Source organism: Rousettus aegyptiacus, unplaced genomic scaffold (assembly GCF_014176215.1).
Source record: "Rousettus aegyptiacus isolate mRouAeg1 unplaced genomic scaffold, mRouAeg1.p scaffold_m13_p_9, whole genome shotgun sequence".
Lineage (NCBI taxonomy): Eukaryota > Metazoa > Chordata > Mammalia > Chiroptera > Pteropodidae > Rousettus > Rousettus aegyptiacus.
In genome coordinates, this window is record NW_023416312.1 from 73325161 (window position 1) to 73341571 (window position 16411).

Genomic DNA, 16411 nt, shown 5'->3' on the forward strand with positions numbered 1-16411 from the left:
TGAAGCTGTTGGATGTGAGCTTCCTCAACCTTGAGATCTCCACATCTCTCTCCCCCTCCTCCTAAAGGACAAGGCACGATCCTTCTGCCTGTCCTTTGCATTTCATCTTCTCCTGTCTCACTTCCTGCTGGTTAATATCCCCTGTCTCCTATTTCTGCCTCTAAGCACCTACTGGCATGAGTCTCTGCAGCCCGAGTCTATTACATTGTCCGAAAAAAAAACAAATTAAATCAAGAAATCCAGCTTCCCTCTGTCCTCCATTCCCCTTCCTTTTAGTTGAGCTTCTTCTAAAGCTTATTGTTTGAGAGCTCAATTTCCTAAGTCTTCATATCCCACTTACTTTCTAGGCCACTGGAACCAGATTCCAGCTCTTCTTACATCACACCAAAAGGACTCTGGCATAGGTAACCTAGGAGTTCCAAATGTTCTAATCCAATTTACTCTTTAGCCTTCACCTTTCTAGATTTCTCAACGTTGTGAACCTCTCTGCCCTGAAAACTCTTCCCTTTGCTTCTGTCAGTCCACAGTCTCCCAGAAATCTTTTGATTGCAGGGAACTTTTATTCTCAATCTCCTTGGTGGTCTTCTCTTCTACCTATCCCTACAATGTTAATCTTCCCCTAAAATTCTATCTTGGCCCTGTTTTCCTCTCTACAACTGGCGAACTACCCATAGATGCCAGGAAAGTAATATGAACAAGTAATGCAAGGATGGTAAATGTGTCCCCCACCCTGCCCCACCTTGTTTTGAAGCAGTAACAGTCTTCACTCTTTCGTTTTCCACTTTCAATAGGGCCATTGGCACAAAAAAAAACATTTGACTCTCCTCTTTACTCTGACAAAAACAGAGCAAATACGATAAAAGACAACTGATATTTGGTCTCAGTATTTGGGTATATAGTAGGAAGAAGAAAGTCTCCTTTAAATGTGGCCTCTGAAGGAGGCAGCTGCCAATCAGCCATGGCCAATTGTTGACACACAAGAATCTAATGCTGTTAAGACGAGTCAGAAATATGGGCTTTATGTAAAAATCTTTTTGTTAAGTATTCACATCTAATATTTTTAAATTAGCATAATACAAAGGTCAGATAAACAGCTCTTGTCACCAGGGCCAACAATTTTCAACTCTGGCGTAGCACATTGTACAATGAGCCTTGGCAAGACCTCTGTCCTCTATTCTCCCAGGTGATCTGATTCAATGCCACTGATTTCATCTACGACTTGCAGGCTGATGTCTCCTGTCTTAATTGCTCCAGTCTAGACCTCTATTCTGTGCTCCAAGCCCATATATCCAACTGGACACATTACTGGATATCTCCACCGAGTTGTTCCTTATACCTCTCCTTTTCAAACAATGAATGTGCATGTGACTCATATGCGGCTCTTGTTAAAATGGATTCTGATTCAGTAGGTCTGGGATGTTGCCCAAGCTCATGCCTTTCAAACAAGCTCCCAGTTAATGCCAACACTGCTAATGCATGAACCACATTTTAAGACTTTCATTTGAATACAAGGTCCTTTCTGCAGGTTTGCTCTTCCCCCTATTTACCTCCTCTTGGTGGATGAAACACCATCCACCCACTTGCCCATGCAAGAGTTTAGACATAAAGTAGATATAGAGGGAATGGTAGTAGTAGAGGAGAAATCCTAAGCATTGTCCCATACAGGCCCTTAACATATTTCCATTTCTACCTTTATGTCCTCACTATCCCAACCTTGATTTAAGCCCTCATTTTCTCCTGTAGTAGAGGTCTTCACTGGTGTCTCTGCTTTAGTATTCACCCCTCCAACACATCCTCAGTGCTCCTACCAGCATGATACTTTTAAAAAGCAAAATGATCTTATGTAAAGCCTGGGCTCTTCAGTCAGACTTCTGGGTTTAAACCCCAGCTCTGCTTCTTACTAACTGTGTGACTGGGCAAGTAACTTAACCTCTCTATGTATCAATTTCCTCACCTATAAAAAGTGGATGATAATAGAACCTAGCTCAATGTAAGATAAGTGAAGCAATATATGTAGTATTTGTAGCACTCCATAAATAGCCATTAGCTGTGATGTTGGTGTATTGGGAGTAAGGAGGAAGTAGAAAGAGATAAAGCTAGACAGGCAGGCTGTGTCCAGATCATGGAAGTTCAGAGTACTGAGTTGGGCTCCTTGGGAAAACAGACTCTGCGATGGAGGTTACTATATAGAAAGTTTATCGGGGAGTCTCAGAAGTGGGGACAGGAGGTGAAATCTGGGTTGTCCACCACAATAGTAAACCAAGCTAACCCTGGACTTGTTTTCACTGACAATAGGAAGTCATCAAAGGGTTTCCCCAGAATGGGGCATGCTGTTCGGCACCACCTTGCTTTTGCTCAGATTTCTTCCTCCATCTCCATGCTTCTTACCTAAATTGGAATCACCTTGGGGTGCATGTGCACTTGTTGGAACTGAAGATAAAATAATTTAATAGTGAACAGCAAGCATTGGAGCCACACTGATTGAATTTGAGTTATGACATTGCCATTTACTAGCTGTGTGACAGTGAGCAAGTTCTTTAACTTCTCTATACCTAAGTTTCCTTAGCTATGAACTAGGGATAATATAACCACCTGCTTCACGTGTTTTATGAAGCATGCATGAGTTATTCCATACAAAGAGTTTATTTTTTATTGAAATATATTCGACATACAACATTGTGTAAATTTAAGTTGTACAACAGGTTGATTTAATAAAATTATGTATGTAATATGATTGTCATTATAGCTATAATTAATACTTCTATCATGTAGCATAATTATCATTTCTTAGTGATTGGAATAATTAAGGTCTAGTCTCTTAGCCAGTTTGATTATAGTACAATATTGTTGTCTATATTCACTGTACTGTGCATTAGAACTCTAGGGCTTATTTACTACTCATGACAAGTTCATACCCTTAAACAACATCTATCCTACCTCTCACTCCCCAGCCCCTGATAACCACTATTCTACTCTCTGTTTTTCTGAGTTTGGCTTTTTCAGATTCCACATATGAGTGCTATCATACAGTATTTCTCTTTCTCTGTCTGACTCATTTCACTTAGCATAATCCCTGGCACAAACGATGATAACTCTTAGTGAAGATGCAGATTCTCGGGCTTTACCTTAGACTTAATGAATCAAAATCTTTGGTGGCTGATCCTAGAAAGAGACATTTTAATAAGTACCTTCCCCTCCTCAAGATTATTCTGATCCTTAATAAAGTTTAAGAACCATTGGATGGTTTCCCTGGAAAACTCATCTTCTTCTTTGTCTGCCTGGTGAACATTTTAGACTCAGCTCAAATGCTATCTCCTTCTTAGAATGAACACCCCCATCTCTCTTTTGCCTACTGAGTGCAGACCTCAACTACAACAGCAATTACCTTTTTAAAAATAATTTTAATTTTTTAAATTACAATTGAAATATGATATATTAGTTTCAGGTGTACAACATGGTAATTAGGCATTATTATATAACTTACAAACTGATCACCCTGATAAATCTAGTACCCATCTGACATTATATATAGTTATTACAATATTATTGACTATATCCTTTATGCTACACTTTATATCCTCACAACTATTTCGTAACTACCAGTTTGTACTTCTTAACCCCTTCTTTACCCAATCCTCAACTCCCTTCCATCTGGCAACCATGAAATGTACTCTTTATCTGTGAGTTTGTTTATGTTTTGTTTGTTAATTTTCTTCTTTAGATCCTACTTTTAAGTAAAATATTATGGCATTTGTCTTTCTCTGACTTACTCCACTCAGCATAATACCCTCTATGTCCATCCATGTTGTTGTAGATGGCAAGACTTCATTATTTTTATGACTGAGTAATATTCCATTGTATATATGTACCTCTTCTTTATCCATTCATCCATTTATGGACACCCAGGTTGCCTCCATATTTGGCTACTGTAAATAATGCTTCAATGAGCATATGGACTCATAGTCCCTTCGAAGTATTGTTTTGGGTTTCTTCAGATAAATACCCATAAGTGGGATAATTGAGTCCTTCTTTGTCTATTCTTATAGCCTTTTTTATAAAGTCTATTTTGTCTGGCATAAGAATTGCTACCCTAGCTTTTTGTTTGTTTGTTTCCATTTTAATAAAACATCTTTTTTCTTCCCTTTACTTTCAGTCTATGTGTGTCTTTTGATCTGAAGTAAGTCTCTTGTAGGCAGTATATGTAGGGGTCTTGTTTTCTTATCCAATCAGGCACTCCATTTTCGATTGGAACATTTAATCCATTTACACTTAAAGTAATTGTTGATAGATATGTAGTTATTGCCATTTTATTATTCATATTTTTTATGTTTTATTCTTTTTACTTCTTCTTCTTAAAGAAGTCCCTTCAACATTTCTTGTAATACTGGCTTGGTGATAATGAACGCCTTTAGCTTTTTCTTGTCTGGAAAGCTCTTTATCTGTCCTTTGAGTCTAAATGATAGCTTTGCTGGATAGAGTCATCTTGGCTGTAGGTCCTTGCTTTTCTTCATTTTGAATGTTCCCTGCCAAGTTTTTCTGGCCTACAAAGTTTCTGATGGGAGATCAGTTAACAGTCTTATCGGAGCTCCCTTGTAAGTAACTGTTTTTCTCTTGGTGCTTTCAAAATTCTCTCTTTGCCTTTAACCTTTGGCATTTTCATTATGATGTGTCTTGGGTTCATCTTGGGACTTTCCGTGCTTCTTGGACTTGAATGTCTGTTTCCTTTGCTAGGTTAGGGAAGTTTTAGTCATTATTTCTTGAAACAGGTTTTCAATTTCTTGCTCTCTCTCTTCTTCTTCTGGTATCCCTATGATGCAAATGTTAGTATGCTTGATGTTGTCCCAGAGACCCCTTCTTTCTTCTTGTTGTTCTTATTGGGTGTTTTCTGCTACCTTATCTTCTAAATCACTGATTCAGACCTCCACTATATCTAATCTACTGCTGATTCCTTCTAAAAGACTCTTCGTTTCAGTTATTGTATTCTTCATTTATGACTGGTTCTTTTTTTTCTATCTCGACTTTTATGTTTTCTATCTCTTTGTTAAAGATCTCATTGAGTTCATCTACTCTTCCCCTAAGTTCACTGAGCATCTTTCTAACAAGAGTTTTGAACTGTACATGTGGTAGATTGCTTGTCCCCATTTTGTTTAGTTCTCTTTCTGGACCTTTGTTCTGTTCTTTCATGTGAGACATGTTTCTTTGTCTCATTTTTCTTTCCTCCCTGTGTATGTTTCTATATATTAGGTAAGGCTGATATGTCTCCCAGTCTTAGTAGAGTGGCCTTATGTAGTAGGGGTCTTGTGGGACTCAGTGGTGCAGTCTCACCTAGTCAGGTGTGTCCCTTGTATCAGTTGTGTGTGCCCTCCTGTTTTAGTTGAGCCTTGGTTGCTGTTTGCTCATCAATGGGAGGGATTGACCCTCAGGCCGATTGGTTGTGAGGACTGGCCGTGACAGTGGAGGAGCTGTTGTGCAGGGGCTGACACTACAAGCAGGATTCATTTTAGCAGGGCTCTGATGCCTGTCCAGTTCTGTCTTTTGAATGTGTCATCCTCAGATATGACCCAGGGTAATGCTCCAGCTCAGACTGGAGCCAGCTACCAGGTGTGCAGGCCAGGTCTTCCTGGGAGGTGCCCTACTGCAGGCCAAGTTCAGCTGCAGCCTATGCCCTGCCCAGGGCCACCTGGCATGAGCCACCAAGCAATCCGCAGATGACCAACACACGCGCTGGGTTTAGAGGTACCTCAAGAGGCCAAGCTGCAAACAAAGGCTGGTTGCTGCTAGTGCTGGGCTTGGAGCTGCTCAACAAGAGATACAGGGCATGCAGAGGCCAGATGCTGCTTGTTTAGGTTTTGTGAAGCTTTGAAATAATTTAAGAAACTCCACAGCATGAGCCAAGACAGGCCATTTGTATGGAAAATCTACTGGAAGTGGCTTGGGTGGGCCCACAAGTTGGGTGGTTCAGGGTCTCAGGAATTCACCAGGGTGGGGCAACCAGTGTTATTCAGGTTGATGGATACTCAGATATAGCAGCCACTTCTGTCTGCAAACCAGAAAGGAGAGAGCTCAACAAAGGAACAATGGCATCTGCCAGCACTTCTGTCTGAAAAAAAGCTGTTCCTCTAGCCCTTGCCCCAAAGCCAGACAACTCAGTTCCTCCCAATATGTCCCTAGCACCTCCTGAGCTGCTACCCCAGCATGGGAGCTCAGAGCCCATGTGAGTAATTCTGCATGCAGGCACCATAAGAAAAATGTCTGCGATTCAAGAAGCCTTTCATCTCACTCAGCCGCAATCTTCACCGGTTTTCACAGCCAAAAGTTGTGGGTACTTCTCTTCCTGGCATTAGAGCCCTGGGCTGGGGAACCCAATATGGGACTGGGAACCCTCACTTTTCCAAGAGGAACTCCATAGCTAAAATATTTCTCCCAATTCTCAACCACCCACCACACACAGTTGTGGGACCATCCTCTTCCTCATTTCTGCCCCTCTTACTAGTCTTGAAGAGGCCTCTTCTGTGTGTCCCCAGTTGTAGGACCTCTGTTCAGCTAGACTTCAGGCAACTTTCAGTGATGGCTATTCTGCAGTTTAGTTGTAACTTGATGCGGTTGTGAGTGTAGGAGAGCACAACATTTGCTTACTCTGACATCTTGATCAGAAGCCACATCTATTACCTTTTGACTGTCTCCTCTCACTAGATGGTGAGCTCATTTCTTGAAGGGCAAGACTTTGCATCCTTAGCGTCTGCCAAAGAGCTTAGCATGGAGCAGGAGCTCGATAGAGGAGGGTCAAGTAGATGTGCATAGACAGACTCTCTTTGAGTGTCTAAAATCTCATTATTAAGTGTTGCCTACTCCAGTCTCTGAAATTGGAAACATGGAATCCATATACTTCTATTACTCAAGATATAGTTGGCAAGTCTAGTGTTATTTCTTATCCTTTAAAAGTTTTAATTTTGCATTGCTTTTTACTATAATAAAAGTAATTTATGTCTACTGTATAAAAAATAAAGCAAAAATTACCCATAATCTTACAACCCAGAGATAACTGCTATTAACTTTTATGTGTATTTCCTTCTGGTTTTTTTTGTGCATGTATATAACATAATGGGTTTCCATATTCAAATCAAGTCCATAGATATGTATTTAACACCTACTATATGGCAGCCACTATTTTAAGTACAGGAGCTCCAGCAGTGAGAGAAATAAACAAAACCTCTATTCTCTTATAGCTTACATTCAAGTTGGAGGAGATAATCCAAAAGTGAATAAATGATATTGTATATTAAGAAGTAGTAAATGTGATGGAAAAAAACAAAGCCAGGGAAAGGGCTAGCGAGTTGGAGAGGGTGTTTTGAGATTTGAAAGCAGTGAGGGAATGATCCATGATAATATCTGGGGAAGAGCATTCCAGCAAAGAGAACCACAAGTACAGAGGAATTAGAATATGCCTGATTGTTTGAGGGCTAGCAAGGAGGCCACTGTGGCTGGAGTAAAGTGATGAGACAATAAGTGGGAAATGAGATCCTAAAGTCTTAAAAGTAAGAGTAGGGTGGGGTGGTTCAAATCCTGCAGGGCCTTGTAGGCCACTGTAAGGACTTTGGAGTTTTACTCTGAGTGAGATGGGAAGCATCTTTGGATACTTAGGTGATTTCCAGGGTTTTTTTGTTTTGTTTTTGCTACTATATATTGATTTGTGATTTTTCTATACAAATCTCTTCACATCTCTGAGTACTTCCCTAGAAAAATTTCTATAAGTTAGATTCCTTTGTCACAGGTTACAAATAATTTGAGGCTCTTGATGTATATTGCTAAAAGGCTTTCTAGAAAGGCTGTACCCCTTACAATATACTTTAATTCAACAAAAATTTATTGATCACTTACTACATTGCAGACGTGGTCTAGGAGCTTAAACACATTGGTGAACAAAATAAATCTTTCATTCTAGCAATAGCATTCTCACCAGCATTTTGTCAAACTGCCTGTCTTGCTAGATACTTGTCAATACCAAGTATTACCATTCTTAAAAAACTTGAAGAAACAAAAGGCAAAAAAAAGAATGCTCCTTCATTTGAATGATGAAAAATGGTATATTATTATTATTATTATTTTATTATTATTATTATTTTCTTTTGGATTTATTTGATTACTAGTGAGGTCGAATTACTTTCCACACTTTTTCTAGCTAATTAGCCAATTGTATTTATCTTTAAAAGCTCTTAAAAACTTTTGAAAATAATTTAAAGGAGGCAGAAAGTTTGGAAATATTAAAAGACATAACATATATCTTGGGAAATAAGTAGTTCTTAGGTCAAGTACATAGGCTTTAGAAATTGATTTGGAGCCAAAAAGCATGTATGATGCAACTGTCATGTTCTGGAAGGACCTTTGTAGTCGGGAGCACCTTGCTTGTTTCCAGAGAACTTGAGAACTACCACTCTGGATGAGACCTTTCCACTCGATATTGTGACATGAGCCAGAATAATGGGATGCTTTTCTTTAACAATTTCAACATTTAGTGTTACCTAAGAGGCCACTTTATTTAATATCAAATCTGGCTTTAAAGCATTTATATTTTCAAGCCGTATCACTTCTTGAGGTTTTAAATTGCACAAATTTTCTACCCTCTGTGTGAAGCGGGACTTGTTTTAATCCATTACCCTTCTAAGGAACTACAGACTGTAACAGAAAGGACTCTGGACTGTGATAAATGGAAATTACGAATCCCCTGACCCTCTATAAAAACATTTCCACTGCTTTTTAAGAATTGACTTATAACGGACATATAACGTTGTGTAGGTTTAAGGTGTACAACATATTGGTTTGATATTTATATTGCAATATGGTTGCCATTGCAGCTAACACCAATGTTGGTATCACATAATTATCATTTCTTCTAGTGGTAGGAACAATTCAGATCTAGTCTCTTAGCAAGTTTAATGCTTATAATAGTTTTGTTGTCTATAATCACTGTACTGTGTATTAGAGCTCTAGGAGTTATTTATCTACTAGTTGCAAGTTTGTACCCTTAAAAAAACATTTCCCCAATTCCCTCACCCCCTTGCCCCTGGTAACCACCATTCTACTCTCTGGTCTCTCAAGTTCAGTTTTTTGTTTTTATTTTATGTTATTTTTAGATTTCACATATCAGAGATACTACATAGTATTTGTCTTTCTCCGTCTGACATATCTCCCACTTTTAATAGTGATCACTTTTGAGGAGAGGGAAGCAGGGTGGGGAAGGGGCTTTAATTCACCTTTTGCATCTTCCTATAGTTTGACTTTTTTTTACCTTACATGAATATGACTAAAAAAATTCCAGCAGGGGTTATCTGAGTGGGAGCTAATGGCTTGTTCTCATTTTTTACTTTGTATCTCTCTTTATTGGAAAAAAACTGATGAATCGTTTATTATCTTGAGTACAGTACATAGGGAATGTAGTCAATTGTACTATAATAACTGTGCATGGTTCAGGTGGGTACTAGACTTATCAGGGGGATCACATTCTAAGTTATATAAATGTCTAACCACTATAAAGTACACCTAAAACTAATATCATATTGAATATCAACTACAGTTGAAAAATAAAAATAGGAGAATAAGGAAAAATGGCGTAGATGGTAGAAGCTTTCATCCCCTCTTGTGACCATATCAAACGTAAGATGAAAACATGGAGCAAACAACAACAAAGTCGCTTGAGGGTTTAGAGGAACAGAAGCCCTACAACTAGGGAGAGAAATAAGCAATCACCCTGCAATGGTTTGTGGTAGGAGGAAGCGAAGACAGGAGACTGCCCAAGCAGCTGAGTGGGACAGAGGCTGCAGCAGCTGCAGACACCGCTTAAAGGGGCCATGTCTGCAACCAGAGTTTTGTGGTGATGGACCTGCTTGCTCTGAGCACCAATGCCTGGTTGGCTATTCCGGGATCACCATGGACTTACAGGGGTACACTGAGTTGTTGGAATGAGGATCAGAGGCAAGGTTTTATCCCGGGCAGAAATGCTGGTGGTATCCATTGCTCCTCTGCTGAGTCCTACCCACCTCCCAGTGTGCAGATGCAGCCCCACCATAGCTGAGATGTCATCAAACTAGATGACAGAGGTCACTTTGCCCAGAGGATTCCCTGAACCTCTGCCTTCCCCAATTCACAGCCCCACCCAAGCCACATTCAGTTATGTCCTTGGAGAATCCTGTGCCAGTTGCTGAGCAGTGCCAACATTCACACTGGTGGCAGCTGGCCTCAGTTTCTGTAGGCAACAATAAGCACAGCATCTGTGGATTGCTTGCTGAATCTTAACAGGTGGCACTGGAGGGACACAGCCTGGGGATAAACTTGGCCTGCTGCTGAACACCTATCAGGACTGTGCCTCTAAACACCTGCTACACAAAGCCACACTAATAAGATTGGGAGACTTAGGAGCACTGCTTAGTACACAGAAACAGACAAAAATGGCATTCAAAATTGGAAAACAAAGAAGTAGAAACCATATGACAGAAGAGAACAGAGATCTAGGAATAATGTAGTCAAGAAATTTAACAGATGCAGAGTTTGAAACACTGGTTATAAAGATGTTCAATGAAATTAGGGTAAGTGTAGATGAACTTAGTGAGAATTTAAAGAGATAAAGAAATAATAATAAAAATGGAAACAGAAATTATAAAGGGGAACCAGTCGAAATGAAGAACATATTATCTGAGATGAAGAATATATCAGAGGGAATCAACAGAATGGATAAAGAAGAGGATCAAATCACCGATATAGAGGATGGGGAAGCCAAGGACACTCAATCATAATGGTAAGAAAAAGGAAGCCAAGACTGTAATAATAATTTAAGGAGCCTATAGGACACTATTAAATGTAAAAATATCTGTGTCATAGAGGTACATGAAGGAAAACAAGAAGTTTAAGAGCTATTTGAAGAAATAATGATGGAAAACCTCCCTAAACTGGTGGAGGATATACAACCCCAGGAAGCTCAGAAAGTCCCAAAGAAGATGAACCCAAAAAGATCCACACCAATAAAGAAGGGAGAGAAAAAAATCACATAAATGATATAGGCTCTGCTCATCCCTCTGGCAATTAAATCAAAGTTGTGATGGAAACAAGGAGCAAGCAGCAAGGAAAAAAATCACCTGGGATCTAGATGAACAAGCCATAAAACTAGGGAGAAGTTGAATAAATCACCCTGCAATGGCAGAAGGTACAATGAGGTGAGGACGCAGGGATGCCCTGTCTCAAATTAAGCAGCTGAGTAAGATGGAGGCTGCAGCAGCAACAGAAGCCTCTTAAAGAGGCTGGGTCCACCAGCACAGTTTCTCAGTGACAGACCTGCTCGCTCTGAGCACCAGTGCCAATTTGGCTGTGAGTAGGGGACACCAGAGACTAACCGGGAGACCTTACCGAAGTGAGGGCTTAGACAAGGCTCGTGTGTACAAAAGTGCCGGCAGTATCCATTGTTCTCTGTTGAGCCCTCCCACCCTCCTCCCAATGTGTGGACACAGGCTGCCGTAGCCAAGACGTCATCAAACTAGATAACAGAGGTCACTCCGCCCAGAGGATTCCCTGAAACCCCACGGTCCCAGCCAAGGCACATCCAGGCATAGCCTCAGCGAGTCAGGTGCTCCTTGATGATCAGCACCTAGATTCAATTTCTGGTGTGGCCTTTTGGGCAACTATAAGCACAGCACCTGAAGATTGCTTGCTGAATCTTAACAGGTGGCCCCGAAGGGGCAGAGGCTGGGGCTAAATGTGATCTACAGCTGAACCCCTCTCAGGTCTGTGCCACTGGACAGACACCTACTTCAGAAATCCACACTAGTAAGACCGGGAGACTTAGGAGATTTGCCTAGTACACAGAAATAGACACAGAAGGGCATTAAAAATGGGAACACAAAGGAGCAGAAACCATATGAGAGAACAGAACAGAGATCCAGGTATGATGGAGTCGAGTAATCTATCAGGAGCAGAGTTCAAAACGCTGATTATAAACTTTTGGGAAATGTACATATATTCAGTGAGAACTTCAACAAAGAGATAAAAAAACATAAAAATGGAAATAGAAGCTATAAAAGGGAAACAGTCTGAAATGGAAAACACATAACCTGAGATGAGAAGTACATGAAATGGAATAAACTAAGGAATAAACAAAGTGGATTTTAAAAAAATCAAATACCCTCTCTATAGGACGAGAAAGCCAATGAAAGTCAATCACAATGACAAAATAATTTTAAAAAGATGCCAAGGCTATAAAAATATTTAAGGAGCATATGGGACACTATTAAGGATCCAAATATCTGTCTGATGGGCATACCTGAAGAAAACCAAGATGCCGAAGAGCCGTTTGAAGAAATAATGATGGAAAACTTCCATAACCTGGTAAAGGAAATAGACATAAACCTCCAGGAAGCTCAGAGAATCCCAAAAACCAGGGCTCCAGGGAGGCCCACACCAACACACACCACAATTAAAATGACGAAGTTTAAATGCAAAGAAAGAATATTAAAAGCGCCAAGAGAAAAACAGATAGTTACCTATAAGGGAACACCCATAAGACTGGCAGCTGATTTCTTGAAAGAAACTATGTAGGACACAAGGGCTTGGCACAAAATATTTGATGTAATGAAGACGAGGAGCTACAAACAAGAATACTTTACCCAGAAAAACTATCACTTAGAGTTGAAGGACAGATAAAGAGCTTCTCAGACAAAAATAAGCTAAAAGAATTCGTCACCACTAGACCAGTATTACAAGAAATGTTGGAGGGACTTCTTTAAGAAGAAAAAACACATGTATCAAAAACAGGAATAAAGAATGGTGACAACTACATTCCTATCAATAAGTACCTCAAATGGAAAAAAATTAAGTGTTCCAACCGAAAGATAGAGTGGATGAATGGATAAGAAACAAGACCCCTACATATGCTGTCTGCAAGAGACTCGCTTCAGATTAAAAGACACACACAGACTAAAAGAAGGGGATGGGAAAAGGTATTGCTTTGATAGACCTAGAAGGTATTTGAGTTGGACAGAGAAAAGTAAACACTATATGATTTCAGTTATATGCGGAATCTAAGGAATAAAAAGAACAAACTAATCAAAAACAGACTTACAAATGTAGTGAACGATTTGGTGATGGACAGAGGGGATGGTGGTTAGGGGGCTTGGAGAATGGGGTGAAGGGTTAAAGAAGTACAAATTAGTAGCTGACGGATGGTCATGGGGATGGGGAGCACGGCATAGGGAATACAGTTAGCGTTAATACGTTGGCTGGGTGAAGGGTCAGGGGAGGAAGGGAGCGATTTGGGGAATCGTTTTATGAACTATATAGATTTCTAACTATTGTGCTGTATACTGGAAACTAAGTAAATAAATTTTAAAAATAATAAATCACAGAAAAAATCATGAATAAAGAATGGTGTCTTCAGCCATGACACCCTAAACATGCCTGATCTCATCAGATCTTGGAAGCTAAGCAGGGTCAGGCCTGGTTAGTACTTGGATGGGAGACCAGGTGTGTAGTAATAACTACATTCCTATCAACAAGTACCTCAGATGGAAAAGAGTTAAGTGCTCCAACCAAAAGATAGGGAAGCTGAATGATTAAGAAAAACAAGACCCTTACATACGTTTCCTATAAGAGACTCACTTCAGATTAAAAGATACACACAGACTAAAAGGAAGGGGTTAGATAAAGATTTTGCCTTGATGGACTTAGAAGGTATTGCTTAATGAAGTAAGATAAAGTCAAATACCACGATAAAGTCAAGATAGAGAAAGTCAAATACATGTGGAATCTAAAAAACAAGAACAAAAACAAAAACAAATCCATAGATACAGAGAATATTTTGACAGCTACTAGATGGGAGAGGAGGGGTTGGGGGGACGGTGAAAAACTGAAAAATGGCAAAGGGATTAAGAAGTACAAATGGATAGATACTAAATAGTCATGGCGATATAAAGTGTATCTTAAGGAAAATAGTCAACAATGTTGTAAAAAATATGTAAGGGGGAGAGGGGTACCTGATTTAGTGGGATAACCACTTTATGAGTTATATAGATCTCTAATCACTATACTGTACAACTGAAATATATTATTGTATCCCAACTGTAATTGAAAAATCTCATTGAATTGTACAATGTAAATATGAGCAACTAATTGTCTATTATACTTCGATAAAGCTGGGTATAAAAAAAGAAAAAAAGAAAGAATTCCCTAGTTTTGTGAAACAAAACCTGTGTCTGTGTTTCATATGTCTTCAGTAATATAAACCAAACTGCTAATATGTGAGCCTGATTTAAAGTTTGCTTGGGGAGCTGGGAGAGGGAAATGAGTTTCATGTTTTACGTTATACATGTACGTATTAAATTTATTATAGTAAACATGTTTTACCGTTGTACATTTTTTCAAAAGAGAAATAATAAATCATTTCCACCCTGAGGCTAAAAGGGCATGGGCTCATTGTGGAAAATGTAGAAAAGTACAAAAAAGAAACTAACAATCATAACGGTTAACATTTTTCATGTGTTCTTTCAGGTTACCTTTTATGCATTTTTTACATAGTTGAGTTCATACTGTATATAGTTTTGTATCCCATTTTATTCTCTTAAGATTAAAGCATAAGTATTTTCCCATGTCATGATAATATTTGGATGGCTGTATCATACACCATTTTACAGTTTCATCACAATTCAAGTCATATTTAAAACGATTCTCTGATGAGCATCTCACTAATGAAATCTTCACATTTCTAAGTGTTTTCTTGGAATGGATTACTAGAAGTGGAATTACTGGATCAAAGAGTAGACTTCTAGAAGTGGGATTATGGATAGAAAATATTTTTATGGATAATAAAAAGTTACACCAATTTTTACTCCCCTCAACAGTGTGAAAAGAGTCTAATCAAATGCTATTCCATGCATAGCATTCTTTTTTTTTTCTTCTATCTTATAGAAAAATGGTTGGTGACAGTGGTATCTCCGTTTTTCATTGCTAGCGAGCCTGAACATTTGTCAAATGCTAATTTATTCTCCAGTGGTATCCCCTCTTCTATGAACTACTTATTTCTATTTTTGTCCATTTGACTAAAGTCTTCCAGATTTTCTTATCAATTAAAATGAGCTGTTAAAAGATTTCAACACTTCGTTTGTCATATTGGTTGCAAATTAAAATATTTTTTACAAGTTTGTTGGTTTGTAAAAATGTCTTGGTCATATGGTTTTTTAAAAAATTAATAATAATTAGATTCTAAGTACAGCCAAGTTTGAGCCTTGAGTAAATTAGAGAAGTTTGACAAAAGATCTGAAAGGCCCATTTCAGCTAATCTTAAATTTAGATCATAGGCCGATTTAAAGATTGTTCCACTCACATGCACTTTTAAATGGCTTAAAATGAGGTGGGGCGCCAGGGATGGAAGCAGTTTATGCCAGAAATTTTTAGAATTCTGAGGTAAGGAGCCAATTCTCTCAAGTCTCCTGCGTGTTTGAGAAGCAGAGTAAATTACAAGCAAGCGAACAGAATTCCAGATGGAAAAGTACAGCTCTGGGCTGCAGATGTGGGCATGGCCTGGTTTTAATTATTCCCCCTCCTTGCCCGCCATTCTTTCTTCCACTCCCCTCCCCCTGCCGCAAGAGAGCAGCCAGATTAAGACTCTAAAGGATGTAGACTGTCTATCCTTCCTCCTTAAGGCCTACTCCTGTGCAGACGGTTAGCACATCAAAGGCCGGATGAAATAAATACCTAGGAAAGGAACGAACCAAACCTAGATTCTTCCAAGCCCCGCCCCCACCTCCCGGCGCCCCACCCCCCGCCTTCGTCCGGGCTTCAGCACAGGGTTACTAAGACTGCCAAGGGTAGCTCGACAGACTTCAAATACAAGAACGCTACCAAAGAAACTTTGCTCATTATTCTGAGCAAAGAAAAAAAAAAGCGCAACAGAACATTACTTGCTGATGTGCTGGGACTGAACAAATCAATGATTGCAAAAGGGTTTAGTTTTCTGAGAAAGAACCCAGAGTAAATCGGGCGATCCTATCCGTTTCCGTAGATATTGGGGGAGCTGTCAGACAGGCGCCTGTGTACTGACTTTAGCCATCCCGGGGGTGTCTGCCCCACAGCATCTGGGGGGAGTATTGGAGAAGGGTCGTCAGGAGAGTGAATGGGGGTTTCTAAAGTGCGAATAGGTAGGCTAGGTCTCAAAGGTAGGAAAAGGAGCTCGAGGAGTGAGTTTTCTGTCTCCTAAGAAAGCCTCATGGTCCCGGGATATGGCCGGATAAAGATGAGGCTTTGGGTTGGAAGCGAGGGAGAAGCCTGAAACAAGAAAAATGGAGTCAGTGTTTGGCGCTCATCAGGTGGTGGACAGGGCCTCAGACAGAGATCCCAGCAGACCAAGGCTCTCCGAGGGAGTGTGGGCGTGAGGAGC